This window comes from Pan troglodytes, chromosome 6 (genome assembly GCF_028858775.2).
Source record: "Pan troglodytes isolate AG18354 chromosome 6, NHGRI_mPanTro3-v2.0_pri, whole genome shotgun sequence".
Lineage (NCBI taxonomy): Eukaryota > Metazoa > Chordata > Mammalia > Primates > Hominidae > Pan > Pan troglodytes.
Genome location: NC_072404.2, coordinates 139,315,097 through 139,334,910, shown reverse-complemented (window position 1 = coordinate 139,334,910; position 19,814 = coordinate 139,315,097). Strand labels below are relative to the sequence as shown.

The 19,814-nt window shown below is 39.1% G+C and overlaps 1 protein-coding gene across 17 annotated transcripts in view; it reads right to left on the bottom strand.

Annotated features, from left to right (window-relative positions):
* SPAM1 (sperm adhesion molecule 1) overlaps positions 1 to 18,340 on the bottom strand; it is a 36,057-nt gene extending 17,717 nt beyond the window's left edge. Inside the window, exons 1-3 of one of the 17 annotated variants that reach the window (XM_063815558.1) lie at positions 16,973 to 17,075; positions 10,848 to 10,936; positions 4,047 to 4,225 (exon numbers count right to left, since the gene is read on the bottom strand). The gene's annotated coding sequence lies outside the window, so the exon portion shown is untranslated. Of the gene's footprint in view, positions 1 to 3,845; positions 4,226 to 10,847; positions 10,937 to 16,264; positions 16,494 to 16,789; positions 17,137 to 17,994 lie in introns of those variants that run through there. The other 16 variants (XM_054687686.2, XM_054687697.2, XM_054687690.2 and 13 more) reach the window with 16 other exon arrangements.
* Between the last annotated feature and the right edge of the window lie 1,474 nt (positions 18,341 to 19,814).

The following is a 19,814-nucleotide window of genomic DNA, read 5'->3' as shown; positions in this document are numbered from 1 at the left end:
ATATTTTTCAATTTTTATTATTTGGACTGAACTTACAGTTTGGACTGAATTCTAAAATTTTTCCTGACTACCAGTCTACAAAATAATCTATTAAATTTTTTCTTCTATTCCTCTTTTTCCCCATTTTTCCTGATTTGAAATCACTAAAAATTAAGCTGTGCTTTTTTAAAGTCCTGCAAACTGAAGCTAGACAACTTAAACTTTAGAAGAAAATAACAGCAACCTATTTGCATACATAAACCACTTTCATACCAGCCTACTGATTCATAGACTTCAGAGTAATAGTGCCTATATCAATTTTCCAGTATTGCTCACTTCTTCGTTTGTTGTTGTTTTTCTCCCTTCCTCTCCCTATTTTCTTTCTGTAGAATGTGAGATTTCACAACCTGCTAAAAATGAGCTTTACTAATAATGTGGGACCTACCTGTCTAGGAATAAACTGCCCTAGCCACAAGGGATGAGACAAAACCTGACACCAGGGACCCATTTTCTTCTAAAATGCTTTTTCTGAAAGACTTTTAAAAGAAAAGGGGAGAATGTGAAAGAAAAATAAACCTTAGGACGCCCAAATCACTAAGCCAAGGAAAAAGTCAACCTGGGAACTATGTCAGGCAAACCTGCTTCCCATTTTATTCCTAAATGAGCTAGATACAAAGGTAAAAAGCTACATACCTCCCTCACAATTTGCCCACAAGGGAATTCCTTGTGAACAAAGGACAGACAGAACTCAAAGTCATCCCACTGAGGCTCACCTGAGACATGCATATCTGATTGCTTCCTCTGCCCTATTGTTTATGTAAAAATGCAGATTCACTGAGCCAGACTAAATTGTATATTCAATGGAAAGCTGATCAAGGACTCAAAAGAATGCCACCTTTTGTCTCTTATCTACTTATGACCTGGTAGCTCCCACCTCAAGTTGTCCCGCCCTGCCACACCAAACCAATGTACATCTTACACATATTGATTAATGTCTCACATCTCCTTAAAATGTATAAAAGCAAGCTGCACCCCGACCAACTTGGGAACACATTGTCAGGACCTCCTGAGGCTGTGTCACAGGTGTGTCCATAGCCTTAGCAAAATTAATTTTCTAAATGTTTTGAGACCTGTCTCAGATACCTTTTGGTTTACAGAATCCTGCTTTTTAAGATGGGAAGAGAGAGGGGAGGGAGAAAAAGAAGAGCCAAATAAATAATGAAATCCTTCAAGAGCAGTTCCCAAAATAAAATTTTATTTAATTACTCTTTTGAAACATAGAGATATAACTCACACATGTCCAATTTGTACAGTAAACTTGTCCTATTGTAATGGTGTAATTAGGAATTAATATATGTAAGAGACTAGAAAATCACAATCATTAAACATGAATTGGAAATATTGAATCCTTCAGCATTGACTCAATATTTAACATGAATTGGAAATATTGAATTCTTCAGCATTGACTCAATATTTACATTGATGTGTTATAAGAAATATTAGTACTTTCACATTTTAAAAATGCATTATAGGTTCAAGCACCACCATAGCTCATGGCTGTAATTCCAGAGATTTGAGATGCCAACGCGGAAGGATCACTTGAGGCCAGGAGTTTGAGGCCAGTCTGGGCAACATAGGAAGACCCCCATGTTTAAAAAAATAGAAAATAAAAAAGTTAGCTGGGCATGGTGGTATGAGCTTGTAGTACCAGCTACTGGGGAGGTTATGGTTGGAGAATCATTCTAAGCCAGGAATTTAAAGCTGCAGTGAGCTGTGACTGCACCACCACACCCCAGCCCGGATGACAAAGTGAGGCCCCATCTCTTAAAATTAAAAAAAAAAAAAAAAAGCATGGTAAGTCAATACTAATTATGTTGTATTAAAAATAAGAAAATAATTCATCTTATTCTTGGAAGATAATTCCTTTGGGGAAAAAAAATGTGAATAACATTTTATGTCCAAAATATCTTTGTAGGTCTCAGAGCTTATTAAAGAATGCATATAATACACCTTTAATTTTAGGATTAGTTTATTGTTCAATTTTCAGAGCCACTCATCAATTGGTACCCAATTGATGCATGCTAAGTGAGTTAATTAGTAAATTATATAAAAGAACTTGATATACTTTAAATTTCACTAAACTCAAAATTATGACCAATGGTGACACTTTAAAATGAAGATGTTCAAACACAAACTAAATCCACCAATCAGAAGCCACAGTGCAGTCAAAAAAAAAAGAAGTAAGCAGTAATTACAGCAGTGAAAACAGATTTAATTCAGAAAAAAACAATTGCAATAGGGGAAACAAAACCTCAGTATAATACTGGGCTCAATTCCAAAAACAACAAGGAAAAGTGATAATTTGTAGCCAAAAGGCAGGGTGGGGATCAGCAGGATAGAAAATTACTAAGAGGAAAGATCTCAGGTAAGGCAGGTTCTGGTGAAAACAACCTAACAGTACTCTTACTGAAGGCTGGCCAGGGTGATCAGACATCTCCTGGGGGGTGACGGAGGATGAGGAACCCCCAAGAGTAATCTGAAATAGAAGATGGGGAATTCTTGCTAAACTGACTTGCAGGTTCTTGCTAGAACTGGACTCTGAAAGGAAGGACACCCAAGCCCAGAGTCTGAAACTTAGACAAAAATAATGCACAAATGAGACTGATTAGAGTTTGATTAGCAGAAAATCTTTGTCTCTCCTCTTGTGCATGCTAAATTAGTTAATTAGTTAATTAACTAAACGAATTTGATGTCCTTTGAGTTTAAGTAAACTCAAAATTACGGCTGATGATGAAACTTAAAGTCAAAATATTCAAAGAAAAACCAAGCATGTCATCCAGAAGCCACAGAACACAAGCATTATTCAGAAGACTAGTATGTCTTTGGTAGGCAAGCGTAAGGCTGACGCACCCAGATATGATTGAAATGAAGTAATTGAATAAAGACTTGAGGCCGGGCACAGTGGCTCACGCCTGTAATCCGAGCACTTTTGGAAGGCCGAGGCGGGCAGATCACGAGGTCAGGAGTTGGAGACCATCCTGGCTAACATGGTGAAACCCTGTCTCTACTGAAAATACAAAAAATTAGCCGGGCATGATGGCGGACGCCTGTAGTCCCAGGTACTCGGGAGGCTGAGGCAGGAGAATGGCGTGAACCCGGGAGGCGGAGCTTGCAGTGAGCCGAGATCGCGCCACTGCACTCCAGCCTGAGCGACAGAGCAAAACCCTGTCTCAAAAAAAAAAAAAAAAAAAAAAAAAAAAAAAAAAAAAAGACTTGAAGATCATCTAAATGCAAGATGCTAATTAAAAACATAATAGCTTTGCTGAGGATGCTCTCTTCAAATGTCTCTTTTTAAACCCCAGGCTGAGATCAGTGATAATTGACTTTCAGTCAATCCAACATCCCACTATAAAAAAAAAACCTAGGACCAATCCCGGTTCTGCGATTACAGTGGTTCAGCTGCCTAGCACTAAGGCAAAGGGCTTAGTACCAAGTTAGGCTGAAGTTTAAGAAGAATGACAAACACCTTTATTATTACTGGTGCATTGCGTAATGAAGTTCACAAAAGTATAATAACCATAATGAGGGCTATGGGATTGCAATAAACCGTCTATTAGCAATAACCAGTGTTTCTCTTCTCTCGACCAGTCAGATGACTTTTGGGTTTCATTTCTATGATTTGCCAAAGTCATAGTTACTAAATCTTCTACATATGGGATTGTATTAAAGATTCAAATAGCCACTATAGTCAAACACAAACAGAAAACACCTTTGTCCAAAGGCAATAGGGACCCAATCGCATCAATTGTAACTAAGCACATTAACCAATGCTGAAGATAAATGCCAATAAATATATATTAGCTCACCTTCAAAAGATAATGCAACAAGTATTTTTCCTCTTATCTATTTAAGGCATCTGATGCCTATAGAGATATCAAGCCTCTAAATGGAGCACTTAGGATGCAGACTGAATTTTTCCTTAGGATAGGTGACTTGTTTAAAAATCTTATCAGAGTGGTAAGTGGCTTATTATTTATCTTCCTAAAAAGCTATGTCTTGAAGTCTACCTTAAGAATACACATTTTCTACAGCCAGGCGTGATGGTATGTGTCTGTAGTCCCAGTTGCCTGGAAAGCTGAAGCCAGAGAATCACTTGAGGCCAGGAGTTTGAGACTGCACTGTGCCCATATCATGCCTGTGAACAGCCACTGTACTCTAGCCTGGGCAACACAGTGAGACTCCATCTCTTTAAGGAAAAAAAAAAAAAAAGCACATTTTATGATAGCAAAACTATAACTAAAGTCTTAGGTAATCAAACATCTTCCCAGCACCAACTGCCACCATTCTTTCTAACTAATGTGATATGGTACAAGATTTGAATATACTTGTGCCACAAAACAACACTAGAAACATTTATTAATGTCTTTCTTGACAATGACTTTTTTTCTGTCTTCTCACATTCACTTTTTACCTTTTACTTTCTATCCTTACTGTCTTCCATCTGCCCATGGGAGGTGGAAGCTGATGAAACACATGTCTAAAAAGACTAAGGAACTCAGATCCAGAAAAGAATTGAGGCTTTATTTCAATTTGTAGTTCTATTATACCACAGCTGGAAGATCCAAATTATTCAATCTTTAAGCATCACTTAACTCTTTAAAAATACATCAGTAATTCCTAAATCTATCTAAATTCCAGGAATGCTGGGATAATGAGTAAAATGATACCTATGAAGCGTCTTTTTTTTTTTTTTTTTTGAGATGGAGTCTCTGTTGCCCAGGCTGGAGTGCAGTGGCGCGATCTCGGCTCACTGCAAGCTCCGCCTCCCGGGTTCAATCCATTCTCCTGCCTCAGCCTCCCGAGTAGCTGGGACTACAGGCGCCCACCACCATGCCCAGCTAATTTTTTGTATTTTTAGTAGAGACGGGATTTCACCATGTTATCCAGGATGGTCTCGATCTCCTGACTTTGTGATCCGCCCACCTTGGCCTCCCAAAATGCTGGGATTACAGGCGTGAGCCACCGCACCTGGCCTGAAGTGTTTTTTTAAGAAGCTATGTGACTCTAAAGTGTAGAGTTATTTCCCCTGGACTACCAATATTATTAAATATTGCTTATTATGGCTCATTTGCATTTATTCCGAACTATGAGAAAGATAACTGTAATAGGTGTGGAGAGGATTCCTTTTGACATTTTGGGAGCCATAAAAGCCAATGTATGCAATTAGATTAGGGGTATCTCTATAAAAATTTAGAGATTGTAAACCCCTAGCCTAAGAACATTAAAGAAATATTTGCCATGGATACTGATTTAGACAATACAGAGATGCTCGGGGGTAATAACAATAATCTAAGTCTTCTGTAAAGAATGTGGTTAATAAGAAAGGTGAGGTGGGAGGAGGAAGAGTTATACATAGCAAAATTCATTTCAAATTGTAGAAACTCAGAGCAAGTTGTATTTACAATTGTCCCTTTATCTCCACCAATAAACTGAGACACTGCTGGTGTTTTGCCTCCATAGAGATCACATGCTTCTCATTAAAAGGGAAATTGGAGAGCTAAAACAACACTTCTGCAGCAGAATTCAGTCAGCCCCTCCACTCTGAGACCATCTCTAGCTAAAATCTATTTAGAAAGAGCATTACCGAGTGAAACCATTCCCATAAACTTTATAGAATTTATCAGGGAAGAAGGGAGGGGGAGAACTAAGATAAACCAAGCCTGCAGCACACTCAGCATTAAACATTAGGTTAGCTTGCTCTCTGACCCACTTCCTTACACTGTTTCCCTATTGCTGCAGAATCACGTAGACTGCTATAAGATTGCAGTTCCCCCTAACTGCTCTACATGACAACTTGAACATTACTAAATGTAAGTTTTCCCTTTGAGATGTTTTTTAAGTCCTGTGTACCAGTGAAACTACTGATACCAGCTGGTCTGAGGGACCCCATGAGGAGCTAACTCGTCTCCTTTTACCAAATAATAAAATTTCCACATCCTAATGACTTCATCCCTCTTACCCCAACCAATCAATAACCCTAATCTTCCAGCCCGTTGTCCTCCACAATCCCCTTAAAAACCTCATCCCAGGAATCCTTGAAGAGATGGATTTGAGAGTCTCCTCCCATCCCCTAACCTGGCTGCCCTGCAATCAATAAACTCTTTCTCTGCTGCAAACACTGCTGTCTCAGTGCATTGCACTGTTACTGTGCAGCAGGCATATGAACTTGTTAGTCTTACAACAAAGCCACAACTAAATTTCACTTAAGTAGTCCAATTTATTTTAAGCACAACAGAGAGTAGTTGAGAACACAGTAATACAAGAAAATGATATTAAGTAAGCCTATACCTAGCATTTTTTCCAGACTGAAGGTCACAACCTATAGTGAGTCATAAAGTAAATTTAATTGCTTGTAATAAGCCTTTTAAAAAAACCCATAAAATAGACTATAATAGTGTAGAATAGGATAGGATAAAATAGGTTAGGATAGAATAAGAAGTACCAGAGTGTCATTGCATGAATAAGGGTGAGTATTGTTTTATGAATCTTTTCTATCAGTTATATATTTGTATGTGTATGTCTACTGAGTAACAGTATAAAATGTATTTTTTAACTGTGGAATGGATTAAATCACTTGAATACACAAAAACTTTGGAGGCTGACACACTTGGGTTTTAAATCCTAAGGGCAGCCACTTTCTAATTAACTAGCCTTAGCAAGTTACTTAATCTCTTTAATCTCTTCAGCAACAAGAAGAGAATTCTTATCTGTCTGAGAATTCCTTAAGCAACGTCTGTAAATACCTAAACTACCGGACTAAGTAATTTAGTTTTCTAGATTAGGATCAATAGGCCTAGAATCTGGTTTCTCAATGTAGTAGCAATGTGATCTTGCCCAAACTATTTCACTTCACTGTGCTTTAGTTTTGTTTGTATTTTAAACTGTAAAATATGGGCAATAAAGCAACTATCTCATAGGTCCCTTGTGAAATTTTGATGAAATAATGTATATAAAACACTTAGCACAATGCTTATGAAAGGATTCAGGACATGCTACCCCAAAATATGCCACTTTGGCATATTAGTTATTTTGAGTTGAGAGTGATTGAAGATGCAAGAAGGGCACTCTGCTTTCTTCCTTCCTGCCGAAAACAAGACATAAAATTTCCCGTGTACAGGCACCCTCCCTGTATTAGGAAGAAGACAACATTCTCTTTTTAAATCTTTAATTGACAAATAATAATTTTACCTATTTATAGGGTACGGTGTGTGTTTCAATACACGTATACAATGCATAATAACCAAATAAGGGTAATTAGCATATCTGTCATCTAATTCACCATTCATATTATGAACAATCAAAATCTTCTAGCTATTTGAAAGCATACAATAAATTACTGTTAACTATAGTCACAATAAATTGTTAATTATAATGCTATAAAACACTGGAACTTATTCCTCCTGTCATGCTGTAATTTTGTATCCATTTACCAACCTCTGCCTATTCCCCCTCCCTCCGTTTCCCAGCTTCTGGTAATCACTATTCTACTCTCTGCCTCTATAAGATCAACGTTTCCAGCTTCCACATATAAGTGAGAACATGTAGTATTTATCTTTCTGTGCTTAGCTTATTTCACTTAATGTCCTCCAGGCTCATCCATGTTGCAGCAAATGACAGGATTTTATCCTTTTTATGGCTGAATTGTATTCCATTAGGTTTATATACCATATTTTCTTTATCCATTCATCCACTGATGGATGCTTAGCTTGATTCCATATCTTAGCTGTTGTGAGTAGTGTCACAATAAACATGAGAGTGCAGATATCTCTTTAACACACTGATTTCCTTTCCTTTGGATATATAACCAGTAGTGGGAGTTCCGGGTAATATGATAGTTCCATTTTTTAGTTTTTCGAGGAAACTCCTACTGTTTTCCATAATGGCTGTACTAATTTATATTCCCATCAACAAGGTGTGAGTTCTCTTTTCTCCATATCCTCACCAGCATTTGTTATTTTGTGTCTTTTTGATAATGGCCATTCTAACTGGAGTGAGATGATATCTAATTATGATTTTGATTTGCACTTTCCTGATGATTAGCAATGTTGAGCATTTTTTATATACAGTTATGCGTCCCTTAATAACAAGGATATGTTATTTAAAATGCATTTGTAGGTAATTTCATCATTGTGGGAACATCATAGAGTGTACTTATATAAACCTAGATGATATAGCCTATTACACACCTAAACTATGTGGTATAACCTATTGTTCCTAGATTATACGTCTGTACAACATGTTATTGTACTGAATACTGTAGGGAATTGTAACACAATGGTAGGTATTCATGTGTCTAAACAAACATACCTAAACATAGAAAAGAAGTAATGTGTTGCACTATGACAGTACAATGACTATAACATCATTAGATGATAGGAATTTTGCAGCTCCACTATAATCTTATGGGACCACAATGGTATATATATGTATGGTCTATCATTGACCAAAACATTATTATACAGAGTATGACTGTACTTCTTGGCCATTTGTATGTCTTCTTTTGAGAAATATCTATTCAGATTCTTTGCCCACTTTTTAATCAAATGATGTATGTATTTATTTTTCATTGATGAGTTGTTTGAGTTCCTTGTATATTCCAGATGTTAATCCCTTGTTGGATGAATAGTTTGCAAACCCTTTCTCATAAGAAGAGAACATTCTTATGAAGACTGGGAGTCAGTGCTCAAATGGATCTGTACAAACAATCCTATTAAAATAATTCTTATCTTCCATTAGTTCCCCAATACATTTCCTAGTCATTTTCCACAAATTACTACTCCTAGAAGGTTAAACCCCTTTCCCATTTTGTCACTTCTCCACAATTTAACATTTTTGTTTTAAAAGTATGTAAGCTTGCTATCCTAATTGTTTCTTTGGGTTTTCATTTTTTTCTATGAAGGCTTCAATGTGCATGTAAAAATAATAAATAAAAATTGTTTGCTAGTCTCAATAACACAGGAACAGAAAACAAAACACCCCATGTTCTCGCTTATAAGTGGGAGTTGAACAATGAGAACACATGGTCACAGGGAGGGGAACATCACACACCAGGGCCTGTCGGGGGTCGGGGGCAAGGAGGGGGAGAGCAATAGGACAAATACCTAATGCACGTGAGGCTTAAAACCTAGATAACAGGTTCATAGGTGAAGCAAACCGCCATGGCACATGTATACCTATGTAACAAACCTACACATTCTGCACATGTATCCTGGAACTTAAAGTAAATTTTTTTTAAAAAAAGATAAAATAAATAATATTTTAAAAATTGTTTGCTATTCTCCTGTTAATCTATGTTTTTGTCACTTCAATTCATGAGCCTCAGCCACAGAACTTCAGGAAGTAGAGGAAGGTTACTTTTCTTTCCCTACAGTTCTGGCAATGAGATTGGGATATCATTGGCTGGGACACCCTGCGCACTCCAGAGGTTACCATTGAGATCTTGGGAGCACCCAGCAAAGTTAGCAAAAGGTAAACATTTTTACCACATCAACCTCCTAATCTCTGCCTGTAGCATCTGGTCAAATGAAAATGGCAAGAGACTATCCTTGTCTTTCCCTTTTCAAATTCAGATTAGCAGGAGAAACCATTTGTGTGAACGAGTTCTTTGGGTATAGATACTCATTATTTTTTGCATATGACCAATCAGAGTTTAATTTCTTTAAGCTACATTTTGCCACAAGCAAAGAGATGGAAAATCAGTTTACTGGTCATCATTTTATACAAGTAAAGAAGGTGAGATTAGGGTCTTGTACACTTTTTCTGGTCCATGTGCAGAGTAATGGTTCAACCAGCTCTGTGGTTCCCAGTAGATTTGTAATGGTTCACATTCTCTTTATTCATCTTCATAGAGTTAGAAACAGATTCACATGAAGGTTATGAAATACAGTATGGTTACCATCTCCTCAAGGAAAAGATTTGGATCTAATGCAGAGATGGGGGTAAGGAATCAACTCAGGTCTCCTGTGCTCTCCATGATGCAACTTCAAGAAAACAATTATCATGCTCACTCCCACCCGAGGGAGCACAACAAAGTAGGTGAGGGTCTTCCACATACTAGCTGAGCCCTCCTAGCCATAGACACCACTTGACGTGGCTGCTCCAATTTGGGATTGGACTGACCCCACAGCCGAGGAACCCAGAATGCAGCTGCCACTGCCATTTTCAACCTGGACTCCTTGTGATTTTTATTTGAAGTACTCTTGGTTTTAATTCGTCCTTTCTCTCCCAGAGATGGTCATTGTTTTCCTATGTCTCTGTCTTTTGTGTCATTTTTCATATGGAAGGGAATCACAGGGTAGCACACAGGCATATGTCCTATAGGCATGTTGTTAAAACTGGCTTTATAGACTGATGGGTTTACTGTCCTCATTGGGCTGGAGTTTGGACAAACTTTGCTGTGGGTCATCAATTTTTTTAAAAAGATGAGATTCTCCTTTCATCGCTTTTTATGTTCTGAGATCTCGGCTTGTAACCAGTGAGGATATGCTCTTTGATTTCTGTCAGCTGAGGGGTACAGGTTGTCAGGGATGCATCAAGTGGCTACCATACGGCTAGGAACACTAGACATTGGAGGGTATGCTGAAAAATCAATTAGAAAAAAGCAGACTAATTGGAAAAAAAGGCATGCAAGTCTATTCAATGTGTATATACAGGAGCCTTCAGAATGAAGTCCCAAAGACAGAGGGGAAATTGTCTATTTTTATGCTTCAGTTCAGCAAAGTATGAAGAGCCATATGGAAATATGACTGGACAAAAAGGGTAGGATCTAATGCTAATAGACTGAGGGAAAGAAATCCAGTCAGGCCTACCTGTCTAAATTCTTCTTGGCCTCTCTGTGCATGCATTCCTTCCTTCTAGGTATGGGACAGGAACCTCTCTGGAATGGGGGTCTGACGACCTACAGTCAAACAAGGTAGGTCACATAATTTCTTTATGGCCTGTTTTTATATAGAAAGGCAGAGGGAAAGTTAGAGTAATATTTTTAGGTTTTATGGCTGACTTTTGGAGAAAAGGGGTTCTGGTATCTATGACCTGCCCAGGGGAAAAGAAATTCTAGTTTTTATGGCTAGCCTTGGAGGCAAATGGGACTGAGAGGCAGGAGGGCAGAAGAAGGTCAGATAAAAACCTTTGCTTCTGAGGCCTTCATTATGGGATATTACTTTCTAGGCCCCAACAACATGAAGTGGGCAAGCAGCATCCTCATTGTCCAACCTTGCCAGCTTTCAGGGGAGTTTGTTTTAATGAGGGGTCAGTATGGCAGACGCAGTTGAGAGTAGTGACTTAAGAACACCCTGACAATGACCCTGTGATGTAAGAATCCAGGAGTGGCCAACCCAGAGTTTCACTCCTTAGCTACGAAGGACATCTGAACCCCTGACCCATCCCTTAGAATATAGGCCATACAAGGGATCGAGGCCCTTTGTTTTGGGTTAGATGGAGCTTGCTAGGTGGTGGGTGCTAAGTAAAAATGTTATCTAATCTGCATGCTTTTTACAAATGGGAGCAGTTCTCCTGTCCAGTTCTCCACAACCAGACCATCCTTGTATGTAAGTTCCCCTAGTAAATCCTATGTCTCATTTGCTCTCAAGGTCCCAGTCTATAAGGAGTCTTTGTTTTCTCTACCCTTGTTGCTTTGCCAGTGCTGGGAAGTCCCATCCAGTTTCACCTGTCCAATATCACAGATTAGAGAGTCTGTAATTGGGTGCATCTCACTTGTGTATGACACCAGAGACATTAATTTTCACAATCATTATTCTTACAATGTTTGTGAAATGAGAGTCTTTTCATGTGTGACAATGAGAGTCTTTGCTTTCTTAGGATATTTTTGGGAGTGGCTTTTTGGATCATGGGAGCTGCATCTTCTGTACCTCTTTGGCGGTACCTCTTGAACTCATGATAAAAATGTATTCTAAGCCTGGAAAGTTACTTCCAGGTTTTTTCATGAAAAGATTTATTGGATTGAGTTACTGTTAGAATGGATATATGCTTGGAGATCCTACTTACAATGGCCAAATGATGAATCCATGAATTTGGAAAAACTTTTATATTTGAAAAGATTTTTAGAGAACTCTCATCCTGAACAAATGGCTTTTTGGTACCTATGGGGAGATGAAATTGGAAGTAGGACAAAAAAAGAGCATTTTGGCTAGGCTTAGGGATTCCCTCAAGATTAAGAATAGAAATCAGACTTATAACAAAAGTTAAAAATCCACATCTACTATACATGTCCCTTTCCCCTTTACTCTCAATTCCGAACTATCCCTGACCTTCCAGAAGATATTTTGAATCTCCAGACCCTGACTTATGTTTCTCTCCCTGAAATCCAGCCCAGCCTCCTAAGCAAATTCCTTTAATCCCTGAAGCTCCTCTGACTCCTCAAAAAAAAAAAAAAAATCCCTAAACACCCAGCTTCCTTCTTTAAATTCTTTTTCCCTGCAAGAATAGCAGAAAGCACTCTGGCCTAATCTCCAGGCCAAGGAATACAAGTTACTTATGTAAATGCTGATAGTCAGAAAATAACTTTGTCAGAGGCCCCAGGGATACACAGCAGGGCTCATTTCAATGTCCCTTATAATTCCATCTACTTTCTGGGTCAATATAATCAGACCCCATCAGCTGCAAGTCTTCCCATGAAATTCCTTTTGTGGATGTATCCTTAATACCCACAACAAAGAATTCATGTCCTCTGGACAGCAGCAGATCTTTTAAAATAAAAAGCCCTTTTACACCCCACCCCACCCCCAAAACACACACCTTTCAGAAGATCCTATTAAACTTAGAGAGAAGTTAGAAAAGTTAGTGACAATATACAACTCCCCTCATAGTGATTTTGATTGGCTCTTCCTACCCAGGGTGATACTGTAGTTACCAGACAAGCCAGACAACCCCCTAGGAACAACTACCTCTCCCAGGTAACAAACACACATAAAGAAAACAGGTAGCCAGAACTTCTCCCAGGCCTTCCTGCAAATGACCAGGAAATGACTTAGCTGGCAGCTGATATTTAGGGCCTCATAAAAGTGATAGTAGAGACCTTTCCTACCAAGGTGAGTTGGTCTAAGGTTGAAAAGTACACTCAGAAAGAAAGGGATGCCAAGGTTTTTGTGGAATGCTGTATACAGACTTTCCAAAGGCATGCTGCATTAACCTCAAAGCCCCAGAATATAAAAATCTTATTATTTCAACCTTTATTGGAAATCCTCTGTCTAGAATACGGAAGCAAACCCAAAGTAGCTTTTTTGTCTGGGCAGGACAGTCTCTTCAACATTATGATTGAAGCTTCTACCCAATTCTTTGAAAAAAGGCTCGCAGGAAAACAGGAGGGGGAAAAATTAACATCAACTGTCCTTGCCTTGCAAATTTAGTCTTTATAAAAACACACCTATGACTCTAGGGTTAATTCAAATCCCACCCATTTCTCTTACCAACCACAAAGCCTCCCCTATTCATTTCAAGATGTTTGCAGGCACTATATACAAACCTAGACATTGAAAAAAACAATTGTCCTGCACTTGAAAGAAAGGAAAGCTTAAACAATCTCTCCAGACCCCAACTTCCTCAGGGGACCCATTTTCCTCTTTGTGAGAGAGGAAGTATATCCTCCATCCTTAAAATAGAAGATCAAGAACTGGATTTTTCAGTTGACACTGATGTGACTTTCTCTACTTCTGGCTCAAAGTATTCATCTCTATCATCTCTAATTCTATTCAGCTGTTGGAATTCCAGGGACGCCTGTTTCATTGCCTACATCTTAGGCCACCCCAATATTTGTGGGCCCTCTTAACATCCATCATGCCTTTCTAGTTTCTGACTTCTTACTGGCAAACCTTTTAGGCAGAGGTTTGTTATGTAAATTTAATGCCACCATAGAGTATAATTATAAAGATGCTTTTCATTTTCCTACCTTCAGACCAAACCTCAAGCTTCCCACCTTCCCTAATAGAAACCCATATCAATCTAAAATCTTCTGAAGAGGATGCAGTCTTAAAAGACATCCCAATTAGTATCTGGGCCTCACATATAAATGAGATTGGATAGCTACTGAGTGCACAGTCAATGGGCGTTACCTGGAAAAGTAATTAACCTTTCCTGTAAGTAGCGCAGTACTCTCAAGATGAAAAATAAGGAATTGAACTTACAATAAACTACTTTATAGCAGGGTTTTTTTATACCTTCTTACCCTGCAATACCCTAATCTTGCCAATAATAAAAGTAAAATTTGATTTAGATGGGAATCAAATCCATAGATTTGTAGAAGATCTAAGAGCCATGAACTCTTACAATGTGCCGTCACCCCATAATTCCTAATCCAGCCACTATTCTGACCTCAATTCCTGCTGATGCAGTCTGGTTTATAGTAATTAACCTCTGGTCAGCTTTCTTTTTAATTCCATTACTCTGGGACTCAAAATTTATCTTTGCATTTATGTTTAGAGGAAGACAATCAACATAGATGCATACCTCATAGATATTATGCGTTCCCTTCAATATTTTTCTAAGTCTGTAAAACCAATTTCGACCCTGTAGCTTTTACTCAAGGCTTCACTCTTGTTCAATACATTAATAACCTCTTTCTTTATAGCCAAACTAAACAGGGTTCTCTTATAGACTCCCTCGTTCTCCTAAAAGAACTAGCTGAATGAGGCCTTAAATCCTTCATATCTAAATGTCAGTGGATGCAAACGACTGTTACCTGCTAAGAACATAAGATATCTCAGGGCACTAAAAACAGTACAAAATGCTTTGAATCAGCCTTGCCCATCTTTCTCCCAAAACCAAAAAGCAGCTGCATAAATTCCTAGGGACAACTAGCTATTGTCATCAATGAGTTCCTACTTTTGCTGCCCATGCTAAATCGCTATAGATGCCCTCCTCCCGATGCTACTTCAGAGTTCATTTCCTAGCTCTTGGAGCCATTGAACTCCTGCAAAGCCTTAAAATGAGCACTTCTCACATAGCCAGCTCTTGGCTTACCCAACTTTGGCAAACCTTTTCACCTATATCGCCATAAAAAGAATAGGATTGTTTTGGGTATTCAAAACAACTTCTTGCCTCTTGGATATGAGGACTAAGCTCTGATTTTTTATCTTACCCAAATTCCTACCTAAGAGGTCTAGGGAGTCATGGCCTACAAACAATAAATTCTCATCAGAGGGGTTTTATTGGACCCTACATATTGTGGCTTACTTTTCAATCTGACTGGCATAATATTATGAGACAAGGAAAAAAATATTTAACCCCAAGATCTATTTTCTTGCCATACCTTAAAATTGCCCTGCAGTGTCTCATGGGAAGAATCCACATCCTATAGAGAATCCCCTTCCCCTTTGTTTTCTTTCCTTCCTTCCCAGATCCAGAAGATAATCAACTAAGAGCCAGGCACACTTTTAAGTCCTATAAAAAAACTATTTACAACCTGGTCTCTCTAAAATCTCCTATCTAAGAGCTTCCTCTGCACAATAAAACTTGGTCTCCAAAATCCTTTATCTTTAACCTGAACATTCCTTTCTATCGATCCCAGGTCTTCAGACAACCTCAACCAATTGTCAGCCAGAAAATCTTTAAACTTATCTATAAGCTAGAAGCCCCCACTCTGAGTTGTCCCGTCTTTCTAAACCAAACCAATGTATTTCTTAAACGTATTTGACTAATGTCTCATGCCTTCCTAAAACACATAAAACCAAACTGTACCCCGACCACCTTGGACACATGTTCTCAGGACCTCCTAAGGGCTGTGTCACGGGGCCATAATCACTCATATTTGGCTCAGAATAATTCTCTTCAAATATTTTACAGAGTTTGACTCTTTTCATCAACAGGTATGTCCTATACTATATTTCTGGTAAACCAAAAAGTATCAGAGACGGGTCTCAATCAATTTAGAAGTTTATTTTGCCAAAGTTAAGGATATGCCCAGAACAAATAAACATGGAGTCACAGAAACAGTCTGTGGTCCGTGCCTTTTTCTAAAAATGAATTTGAGGGCCTCGGTATTTAAAGGGGAAAAGCAGGCCGGCGGGGAAAGAAGGAGGGTATGATAATCCACATGTTGCAAGGGAAAAGAAGTAGGTAGGGGAATAGTCAATTATGTATTCATCCAGTGCTCAGTAAATCTGCACTTTACATAAGATAAGGTGAACACAGGGTAACTACCTGTGGAGTTAACATTTTATCTCTAGCTATCTGCTTAGGAACAAGAGAAAAGGCAGTTTCTTGCACAACTCACATTTCAGCTTAATTTTTTTTTCCTTTTGGCATGATGAATTGGGGTTCTGAGTTTTTATTTTCCTTTCACATTCTCAAGTCAATTAGACCCTATGGCATCAGGCATGTCCCCATTCCTGCATGAAGTAGTCACAGCTGGTGCCTTAATTGGCAAATTCAGTATTCTTACATTAGGTTCCCTCCTTTACCTCCATGTTCCCCATTCTCCCATTCTGTGTCCATTCTCTTATGACTTAATAAGACACAGCACCTCTCAACACAGTAGCAGACCACCTATACACAGGTCTTATTAACCAATCCCTCCATTGTAATGCCTTTTTTTTTTTGTGACAGAGTCTCACTCTGTCACCCAGGATGGAGTGTAGTGGCGCGATCTCGGCTCACTAAAACCGCCGTCTGCCAGGTTCAAGCAACACCATGATAGTGGTAAAGGAATTAACAACTGAGGTTATTCCTCATTTTGGCATTTCTTTATAGATTGAATCAGACCAAGGAACTCATTTTTTAGTAGAAATAAACCACTCACTCACAAAATCTCTGGATTACTCATTAAAACTTCTTACTTCATACCATCCTCAATCATCAGGTCAAGTGGAACATAAAAATCTAGACATAAAAAGAACTTATAGGAAAAAATCCATCAAGCCAACTCTTTCAACCAGGAGATCAGGTATACATCAAGATTTTTAGAAAAAGCTTGTACTGTTACCTTGCTAGGAAGGACCTTATGAGGTACTGCTAACCACCTACACTGCTATCATACTTTCTGAATTTATGTGAGCCACATCAAGGTGGAGCCAGTCATCACTCTCAGGACAACTGGAAGACCATCCCTACAGGTGACCTCATAGTAAGGATTTCAGAGCCAAGGCTCTAGAAGCAAGATGACACCACAAAGCAAACAGCTTTCCTCAAGATCACAGATAAAAAACTTTGCTTTCATCTATTTTCCCCCTTTAAGTTTCTCTCCTCCCTGGTGTGGGGAGGGGAGTAGAGGGGGGATCTTTTTCAACAAAACCTCCCATTTATTGAGAAGCTGACTGGAGATTACTTGTCTCAATCTATCCTATTCTCTCTCTGATCCTCCACTGTGGGCTTTCTTTCAAATGCTGCCTCTTTCATATTAACCTCACTCTTTTCTTCATAGGTTAAACACAAACCTGACACCACCCTTGCACCAGTTTCCCAAACCTTGGTCATGTCAACTAAACAATATAATTATTGCTTATGTCAACATCTGATAGCATGAACAAACCTGAATTAGTTTTTATTCCTGTCCACGGGGTACCAGGTGGACCAACTATGGAAGATAAATGAATGAAAGAGTATGGTATCCACGGTCAGAAAAACAATGTCACTCTACTTTTCCTTCTGGTGAGTTCACTGGGCAAGGAAAAACCTCTATGTAAGCTCAAGAATTGTCCCTTGCTCAAATAAAGACATTGGAAGAAAAAGACTTTTCCAATTAAAAACAAATATGGTACTGATCTCTTCCCAAGTAACAAGCCAAGACAATATTGCAATCAAACCCTGTAGTTTGACTCCATACACCACATCCTCAAACCCATCATGGAGGTCATAATGAGGCAGGAGAATAGGGTTGGGAGACAGGGAGCCTGAGGACAAATTGGCTGACTTCTTGGAATTGGACCAAAAGGAAAACCCCACCTCTCCATGCCCAGGTGAAAAGGGGCCAGAGTTCCTGACCTCTACAAAACCCTCCTCCCCTACCTTACGAATGAGAAATGCCTCTGATTGGTTGTGGCCCAAGCCTCCACTTCGGCCTCTGATTGGTTGCAGGCCAACCTCCACTTCAGCTTCTGATTGGTCACAGGCCAAGCCTCCACTTCAGCCTCTGATTGGTCTCAAACCAAGCCTCCACTTCAGTGTCTGATTGGTCACAGGTCAATCCTTCATTTGCGTCAGGTGTAACCAATTGGAGGTCTCTAAAGGGTACCTAGGGGTGTTAACCAAATTCTTTTAGTTTAATTTAAAACCCTGAAGAACATTGCAGTCAGGCTCTTGAGCCACTTGCTCAAGCTTGCTCCTACTCTGTGGAGGCTACTTTCACTTCAATAAATCTGTGCTTTTGTTGCTTCGTTCTTTTGTTGTTTTGTTTGTGCGTTTTGTTCAATTCTTTGTTCAACACTCCAAGAACCTGGAAAACTCACAGTCAAGACTTTCTATCTGGTGACAATAAGTGATTCTAGAACTACCTTTTATAGCACAAACTTTTGCCAAATCACCAAATGTGTTGGCTGGTTCATAGGCCACTCTTGCACAACCTGGGTGGGGTAGCTCGGCTGCACTCCTGATTAGGCTCCTTAGCACCAGAAATTGTATATAAATAGATCAAAAATCTGGATTAACTTGGTCAGGTGACAAAATCAAGCCTTTTAGCTGCCAAAGCCAGATTGCAGGTCTCCTATGTCAAATGTTTCACGACATTTTCTGCTTTTACAAACTGACAGAGGCACGTGAAAATGAAGGTGTGGAGACATCAATATGACCAATAACAAAAGTTGTGGAACACACTAGATCTTGGGAATTACAGGTTCCACTTTTTGTTCATGAACAACACTGGTCATTCTATCTTGTGTGGTTGATGAAAATGCTGCCTCTTTGTGAATCAGTTGGGACAAACGTTGTCTGATTTATACCTTTGAACAAAAAAGATTAACATTCTCCATAAGATAATGAGGCTCAACCATTTGATTAGACTGACGTATTCCCAGAGTTGGGAGATTGGTTTAATGGGATATGGAGAAATGTGCTTAGATTTGCACTTTTCTGCTTATTTATTCTCATTCTGATCTACATATTCTTCTTTTGAAGATCTATCACTCAGCTGCTAAACTGATTCTTCTCTCCACAGCCACTAATTCAGATTTTATTATGAGAAACTTATGGTAAAGTTTCAGATGGGGGAAATGAAGGAATTCAAAATATGCTACCCCAAAATATGCTACTTTGGCATGTTGATTATTTTTATTATTTTACTGTATTTTTTGAGACAGAGTCTTACTTTATCGCACAGGCTGGAGTGCAGTGGTGCAATCTTGGCTCACCACAACCTCCGCGTCCCGGATTCAAGCGATTCTCCTGCCTCAACCTCCCAGGTAGCTGGGATTACAGGCAGGCACCACTGGACCCAGCTAAATTTTGTATTCTTAGTAGAGACGGGGTTTCGCCATGTTGGCCAGGCTTGTCTTGAACTCCTGACCTCAGGTGATCCACCTGCCTAGGCCTCCCAAAGTGCTGGGATTACAGGCGTGAGCCACTGTGCCCAGCCCAGCATGTTGATTATTTTGGGCTGAAGGTGATTGAGCAACAGCAGAGGCAGGAAGGACTCTCTGACTTTCCTCTTTCTGCCTCAGGTATGACATAAAATTTTCCATGTGAAAGAGGCTCTCCCTGTTTTAGGAAGAGAACATTCTTATCACTGGAGACTGGGGGTCAATACTGAAATGGATCGGTACAAACAAAACTACTAAAATATTCCTTATCTTCCATTAGATTTTCCTGTGTATCTTCTCGTCACTTTCCCACAA